The following is a 7,543-nucleotide window of genomic DNA, read 5'->3' as shown; positions in this document are numbered from 1 at the left end:
GAGCTACCAGCAAGTCACAGTAGAATTGCCAGGATTATTCAACCAATAGTCAAGTGAATTGATAAGACTAAACTGCAGGGAGGGAGGTGGTTTCCTATGTATTCAGGTAGAATCCTGAATGTTGGAGTGCTGGTAATTTGAACTATATCATAATTATGATGTGAACCCATATGTTAGGATTCTAGGTCTGCTAGTCTGGCTGTGTAGTGCTTCCTTGTCATATATTTTAACAAATTAATCAGAGGTCACAAATTTAAATCTGGAATGTAGAGTTCATCTAGTATAAGCCCCACATTTTACAGATGAAGAAGTTAAGTGACTTCCCAAAGTATATGCCCATGTAAATGTGTGTACATGTATGTTTCAATACATACATATATGTTTATGTACATGTATATGTGAGTACTATATGTTCAGTGAATACACACACATACATATCCACACTTATATGTGAGTTTTACATTATTATGGGCAGCTAGGTGGTCCAATGGATAGAATGCTGGAACTCAAGTCAGGAAGACTCATCTTCCTGTGTTTGAATTTGGCCTCAGACACTTACTAGCAGTGTGACCCTGAGCAAATCACTTAACCTTGTTCGCCTCTGTTTCCTCCTCTGTAAAATGATCTAGAGAAGAAAATGGCAAATCATTCTAGTATTTTTACTAGGAAAACCCAAAATGAGGTGATGAAGAGTCAGACATGACTGAAAATAATTAACCAAAATACTATATTATATGTATTTCATGCATGTATATACTATACATATATAGAGAGATATGTAGATTACAGAGATCTCTATCTCTCTGTCTCTCTCTTTTCTTGCAGGAACTATTGGGGATAACTAAAGTTTCTCACTGATAGAAATCATATGCAAACATACACACATACATATACTCATACTCAAGCACAAACATATGTATATATACATATGTGTATGATTTTTATTTATATAATCTAGATCACTACAGATAATTATATTATATAAGCATTGTATATGTATATTATGTATATAAACACAGGCATAACTATAAATGTAACCAGTAATTTTCTTGCTGGCAAGTAGATATAATAAAGTTAGGAATCTTGAACAGTGGCAGAGGCTGATGGCCCTCATAGTTTCACCTTCACATAGCTCTTAGATTCCTGCCCCAGGTTTGCATGACAGTTGGGGCCATTATGGAGCAGAAAGTAGACTCATCACAGTTCCTTTAGTGTTTCATTGGGTAAAATGCCTAAAATTGGATTCAGGGGAAGCATAATGGCAATCATAAGATTTAATGGAGTTTAAAGGAATTTCCTCACCCCAAATTAGATGGTTCTGGCCAATGACCTTATGTAAGAGCAGCCATAGAATGAGTTCAAAGACTTGACTTAATTTTAGTTTGGAGCTTTTGTTGGCTTTTTCTAGTTGAACACTTGGGTAAGGGTGCTATAGCTTTACACTACGAAGACTTAAAAGGAGCTTAGTTATTTAAAAAAAAAAATCAGGCACACCCTAATGGTACCTAAGCTCTGCTATGTAAGAGAAGAGACTTCGTAGCAGGTGACCTCAGCAGATGGCAGTAGAAAGCAGTAGATAACCACAGAAAGGCTGCATAGAGAAAAACACCATTAGATGGCATCAGAGAGTCACTTAGTGAACCTCATGGCTAGAAGGAGTACCTAACAGAGCATAGTTAGCTATGATACCAAAACGATATGGTAGTAGAGAAAGATATGATACCAAAAAGAGACCAGTAGAATCAGTGAACAGATTGCAGAACAGAGCAATGCTCGATAAAGCTGCAAGTTGATGCCTAAGTAGAGGACATAAAATGACATCATCACAGGACATCAGCAACTCTACGGCATCAGAAGTATGAGTGGCTCTAGTCATCATGTGCCCAGGGTAGATGTGTTTCTTGTGTGGGTGCTCTGTCCCTCCTGACGAAATGATGCTTTAAGAGATTTGTGGGTAGGGGCGGAGCCAAGATGGCGGAGTAGAAAGAGGGACCTATAGAAGCTTCCCCCTCCACAATTCATTAAAATACCTGTAAAAAGTTACTCTAAACAAATTCTAGAGCAACAGAAGCTGCAAAAAGACAGACTGAAAGAGATTTCCAGCCCAAGAGAGCCTTGGAGTCTGAATGGAAAAGTCTATCACACCTGGTGCAGAGCAGAGCACAGCCCAGTGTGGACCATGCACCACAGTAGGGACAGGACCAGAGTAGACTTTGGGGGTGGAATCCCTAGCAGCAGCTGCAATTCTCAGACTGCTCAACCTACAAATGTCAAAGACAGCTTCAAAGGTCAGTGAGAAAGCTGTTTCACCTGAGTGAGAAGGGAACATGGTATGGACCTACCAGCAGGAGCCACTGCAATGGCTGCATCCATTTTTGAGCCCTCCACTTAAAGACCCTGGGGGAATTGAGCAGCTGATCTGAGTGTCAGCCCTAAGTGGTTCTCCTGGGTTGAGGAAGAGTGCTGGTGGTAAAATTAGGATTGGCTCTGAGGAGAGAACCCTGCTGGCAGATCCTGGGCAGAAGAGTGCTTGCGGTTGCTCCCAAACCAGAGCACAGACCAGGATAGAAGTGAACTCCTCTCCCTTGATTGTGCCACCTTGGAAGAACTAAGAACTTACAGGTCCCCAGAGTATACCGTCCTCTTGGCAAAGAACTCAAAAGTCAAGTAACTGGCTGGGAAAATGCCCAAAAAGGGGAAAAAAATAAGACTATAGAAGGATACTTTCTTGGTTAACAGGTATTTTCTTCCATCCTTTCAGATGAGGAAGAGCCATGCATACCATCAGAAGAAGACCTAAAAGTCAAGGCTTCTGCATCCAAAACATCCAAAATAAATATGCAATGATCTCAGGCAATGGCAGAGCTCAAAAAGGATTTTGAAAATCAAGTAAGAGAAGTGGAGGAAAAATTAGGAAGAGAAATGAGAGATGTAAGAAAATCATAAAAAGCAAGCCAACAGCTTGCTAAAGGAGACCCAAAAAATGCTGAAGAAAATAACACCTTGAAAGATATAGCAAAAATCAAAGAGGCACAATGGCAGCTGCTCAGCTGGACCTGGGCCATGTACTCCCTGGCCCCTCCATGTTCTTCCTGTGGGACACAATTCAGAGGCATCATTTCCTTCTTCCCTCAGATAGTGCCAGTGTTAGCCCACATGCTCCAGGTAGCCCAGGTGCCGGACATCACACAGATGTTGACTAAATGGTATCTCAAGGGCCTGGGTCCCACAGTCCCAAAGCTGGGGGCCCAGTGTATCCAAGCAGTGCCCAAGATGTGCTTCAGGATGGTGGTGCCTGAAGTGGAGCAACTGATGAAGGCCAGGCTTGGCCTATGGTCCATACTGCTGTGTGGTATTGAGGACCAAGCCTGTGTTATGAGCATAGCCTGGACCTTCTGGAGAGAGGCCTGGACATGCACATGTTGGCAGATACCCACTCCTCCCACACTCAGGTGAATCGATTGCTGGCTCTGTCCAGGATGCACCAGAGTAGGGTCTTTCTTACCACCAGCAAGTGCCTCATACTACAGCTAGTGGGTGATTCTGCCCATCCATGTTTCAAGGAGGTGCAGACATTAATTAGGGATCCAGCTCCCGACAGCAGACTCCTTGGCTTGTTCCAGGGCCAGAGGTCCCTCCTCAGATGAACATCCCCAAGCTGCCTCCACACACACACACACACACACACACACACACACACACACACACACACACACACACACATACACATGAACAGCCCATGAGAACAGATTCGCCAGAATATGACCTCCCTACTTCCTTGGACCTCCTATAAGTTTAGCATGGAACCCTTCTCTTGGGAGCAAAGGTCTCAGTCCCAGGAGAGGGGAAAGCTTCTCCCTTCAGACAGAACCACCTCCCTCACCCCACCCTAGCAGAAAGCACTGGTTCCATTGGCCAACCACCACCTTCTATGCAAATAAGGGCCCTTGAAAAAAGGGAAGGGATTGGCTAGGTGCTTGGAGGGGACAGACTGGGTGGAGGTAACTCTCCAAGCACAGTTCAAAGAATAAAGGTTTACTCCACCAAAAAAAAGAAAAGAAAAGAAAAAAGAAAATAACACCTTTAAAAATAGGGTAATTCAATTGGCAAAAGAGGTCCAAAAAGCCAATGAGAAGAATACTTTAAAAAGCATAAATAGCCAAATGGAAAAGGAGGTTCAAAACCTCACTGAAGAGATAGTTCCTTAAAAATTAGAGTAGAGCAGATGGAAGCTAATGACTTTATGAGAAACCAAGAAATGACAAAACAAAACCAAAAGAATGAAAAAATGGAAGATAATGTGAAATATCTCATTGGAAAAACAACTGACCTGGAAAATAGATCCAGGAGAGACAATTTAAAAATTATGGGACTACCTGAAAGCCATGATCAAAAAAAGAGCCTAGACATCATCTTTCACGAAATTATCAAAGAAAACTGCTCTTATACTCTAGAACCAGAGGGAAAAATAAATATTGAAAGAATCCTCCCATCACCTCCTGAAAAAGATCTGAAAAGAGAAACTCCAAGGAATATTGTAATGAAATTCCAGATTTTCCAGGTCGTGGAGAAAATATTTCAAGCATCTAGAAAGAAACAATTCAAGTATTGTGGAAATAAAATAAGGATAACACAAGATCTAGAAGCTTCTACATTAAGGGATCTAAGGGCTTGGAATATAATATTCCAGAAGTCAAAGGAACTAGGATTAAAACCAGGAATCACCTACCCAGCAAAACTGAGTATAATTCTTCAAGAGAAAAAGTGATCATTCAATGAAATAGAGGACTTCCAAGCATTCTTGATGAAAAGACCAGAGCTGAATAGAAAATTTGACTTTCAAACATAAGAATCAAGAGAAGCATGAAAAAGTAAACATGAAACTCATAAGGAACTTTCTAAAGTTGAGCTGTTCACATTCCAACATGGAAAGAAAATATTTGTAATTCTTGAAACTTTTCTCAGTATTTGGATAGGTGGAGGGATTATACAGACATACATATACATATTTATATATGTTGATAGAGAGATAGATGGATGGATGGATGGATGGATGGATAGATTAGATAAATAGATAGATAGATAGATAGATAGATAGATAGATAGATAGATAGATAGATAGATAGATAGATGATAGATAGATAGAAAGATGGAGAGTACAGGGTGAGTTGAATACAAAGGGATGATATATAAAAATAAAATTAAGGGGTGAGACAGGGATATATTAGGAGGAGAAAGGGAGAAATGGAATGGGGAAAATTATCTCTCATAAAGGGGCAAGAAAAAGCTTTTCATTGGAGGAGAAAAGGGAGGAGGTGAGAGGGAAAAAGTGGAGCTTATTCTCATCACATTTGGCTTAAGGAGGGAATAACATGCTCACTCAATTTGGTATGAAAATCTATCTTACACTACAGGAAAGTAGGGGAGAAGGGGACAAGTGGGGTGGGGGAAGATAGAAGGGAAGGCAAATGGGAGAAGGGAGTACTTAGAAGTAAACACTTTTGGGGAGGGACAAGGTCAAAAGAGAGAATAGAAGAAATAGGAGGCAGGATAGAATGGAGAGAAATACAGTTAGTCTTACACAACATGACTTTTATGCAAGTCTTTTGCAAAACTACACATATATAGCCTATATTGAACTGTTTGCCTTCTCAGTAGGGTAAGTGAGGAGGGAGGAAGGGAGATAAGTTGGAACTCAAAGTTTTAGGAATGAATGTTGAGAATTATTTTTGCGTACAACTGGGAAATAAGAAATGCAGGTAATGGAGTATAGAAATCTATCTTGCCCTACAAAAAAAGAGAGAAGATGGGGTAAAAGGAAGGGAGGAGTATGATAGAAGGGAGGGCATATTGGGGCAAGGGGTAATCAGAATGCACAGCATTTTGGGGTGGTGGGAGGGAAGAGATGGGGAGAAAATTTGGAACTCAAAATTTTGTGGAAATGAATGTTGAAAAACTAAAAATAAATAAATAAACATTTAAAAAAGAGATTCTGGGTAGGAGGTGGTGGAATGGAAATCTTCTTTGTCATTCATTTTGACGTGCTTGTTTAATTCAATATCTTTTGCTTGGTACTGTCACTGCTATTTAGATCACTAAAAAGTAAACACGTTGGCAGGGGTTCATGAGCTATGATTTTGACTGGTGTTGATTCATAAAGTATCTAGAGTAGGGGTTCCACATATGATGAGGTTTTACTGGGTACTACAATTATAACACAAGCTAGGAAAAATTGTGAAGGAAAGGGATTGAGAAAGCACCCTGAAAATCTAAAGAAGAGAGAGGTTATTACCAAGTAAAGGACTAAGGAGGATTTCAAAGAGGAAATAATAACTGATTTGGGGGCTTAAAGAAAGAGCAATATTTCAAAATGCAGAAATGGATGGAGATGCTGAGAAAGATCCAGTTTAAGTATGGGGATAGCACAATCAAAAGACAGGAAAGGGCCAAATAAGAAGGGGGCAATGGATAGTGCAGTTTGGGGGGAAGGCATTGAAGAAATGAATGGGAATAGTATAGAACGAGGCTGTTTCCCCACTTTGACTATTCCCTTAATTAATTTTTCTGCTTGTGGTAGAAAGATTTCTCTAATAGCCTGATTGAAATTTGAACTGTATCCTGGAGGATGGGTAAGGATTGCATAGAGACAAAAGAGGATGGAATGTCTGTGTAGGTGAACAACGTGAACAAAGATAGGCTGGAGACAGACTGTGTGTTGCAGAACAGTAGGAGTGAAGGTTGAGTAGGCTGAGCGGAGGTGGGCTATAAGGGGTCACGAAAGCCAGGCAGAGAAGTTTGGATTTGAAGAGTGTGGGGGCAGATAAATGGAGCTCACACCAGATGGTCCTTTCTCCATCCTTCACCTGAACCTGACTCAGCCCAAGGGTGATTGATCTAAGCCTTGGCATTTCCTTTACTTCCTCCTCCACCCTCTCCTACCCTCCTAATCTCAAACAAATAGGAAAACAAGATGCCTTTCTCAAAGTCTAATTAGCATCAGCAATAGTTCATGCTAATTGTCATAATAAATGGAGAGACTGGCAGTGGCCAGAGGAATAGAAATGATAATAATCTAATATCACTGAATCTGAAGCTGCTTTATTCAAGAAACCTGGAGGGGGGGGGAACAAATCAACTCATCCTCTCTTTCATTTCTTATGTCAGTTCTCCCCCATCCCCACCCCCACCAGGCAGTGTGAATGCACAAAGAATCAGTCTTATCAAGTATGATTCTAGCCACATTATAGGCAGTGACCTATAATGAAATATTGCTATTATATTTAATTATTTTATATATATATATATATATATATGATAGCTATACAATACCCTACCCTAGCTTCCCCAACCTGAGTAATCAGTGTTCTTGGGATAAAGATAACTCACTTTTCTTTCTCCTTTTACCTCTATATCTTCTCCTTTTCTTATTTCCCTCTATTTTTCTCCTCTTCCCCTTTCTCCTTTTCCATCTCTCTCTTCTTTCTTTCTACATATCTGTTTTCCCATCCATTCACTTTTTCCATTTCTTTTACTCTTTTTGTTT

The 7,543-nt window shown here is 40.4% G+C and overlaps 1 pseudogene; it reads left to right on the top strand.

The window, feature by feature from the left end:
- The first annotated feature begins 3,035 nt into the window (after window positions 1–3,035).
- LOC140519230 (isochorismatase domain-containing protein 2 pseudogene) lies at window positions 3,036–3,647 on the top strand (annotated as a pseudogene).
- The last annotated feature ends 3,896 nt before the right edge of the window (window positions 3,648–7,543 follow it).

The sequence above is a fragment of the Notamacropus eugenii genome, chromosome 1 (assembly GCF_028372415.1).
Source record: "Notamacropus eugenii isolate mMacEug1 chromosome 1, mMacEug1.pri_v2, whole genome shotgun sequence".
In the NCBI taxonomy this organism is placed as follows: Eukaryota; Metazoa; Chordata; class Mammalia; order Diprotodontia; family Macropodidae; genus Notamacropus; species Notamacropus eugenii.
This window is presented reverse-complemented; position numbering and strand designations above follow the sequence as displayed.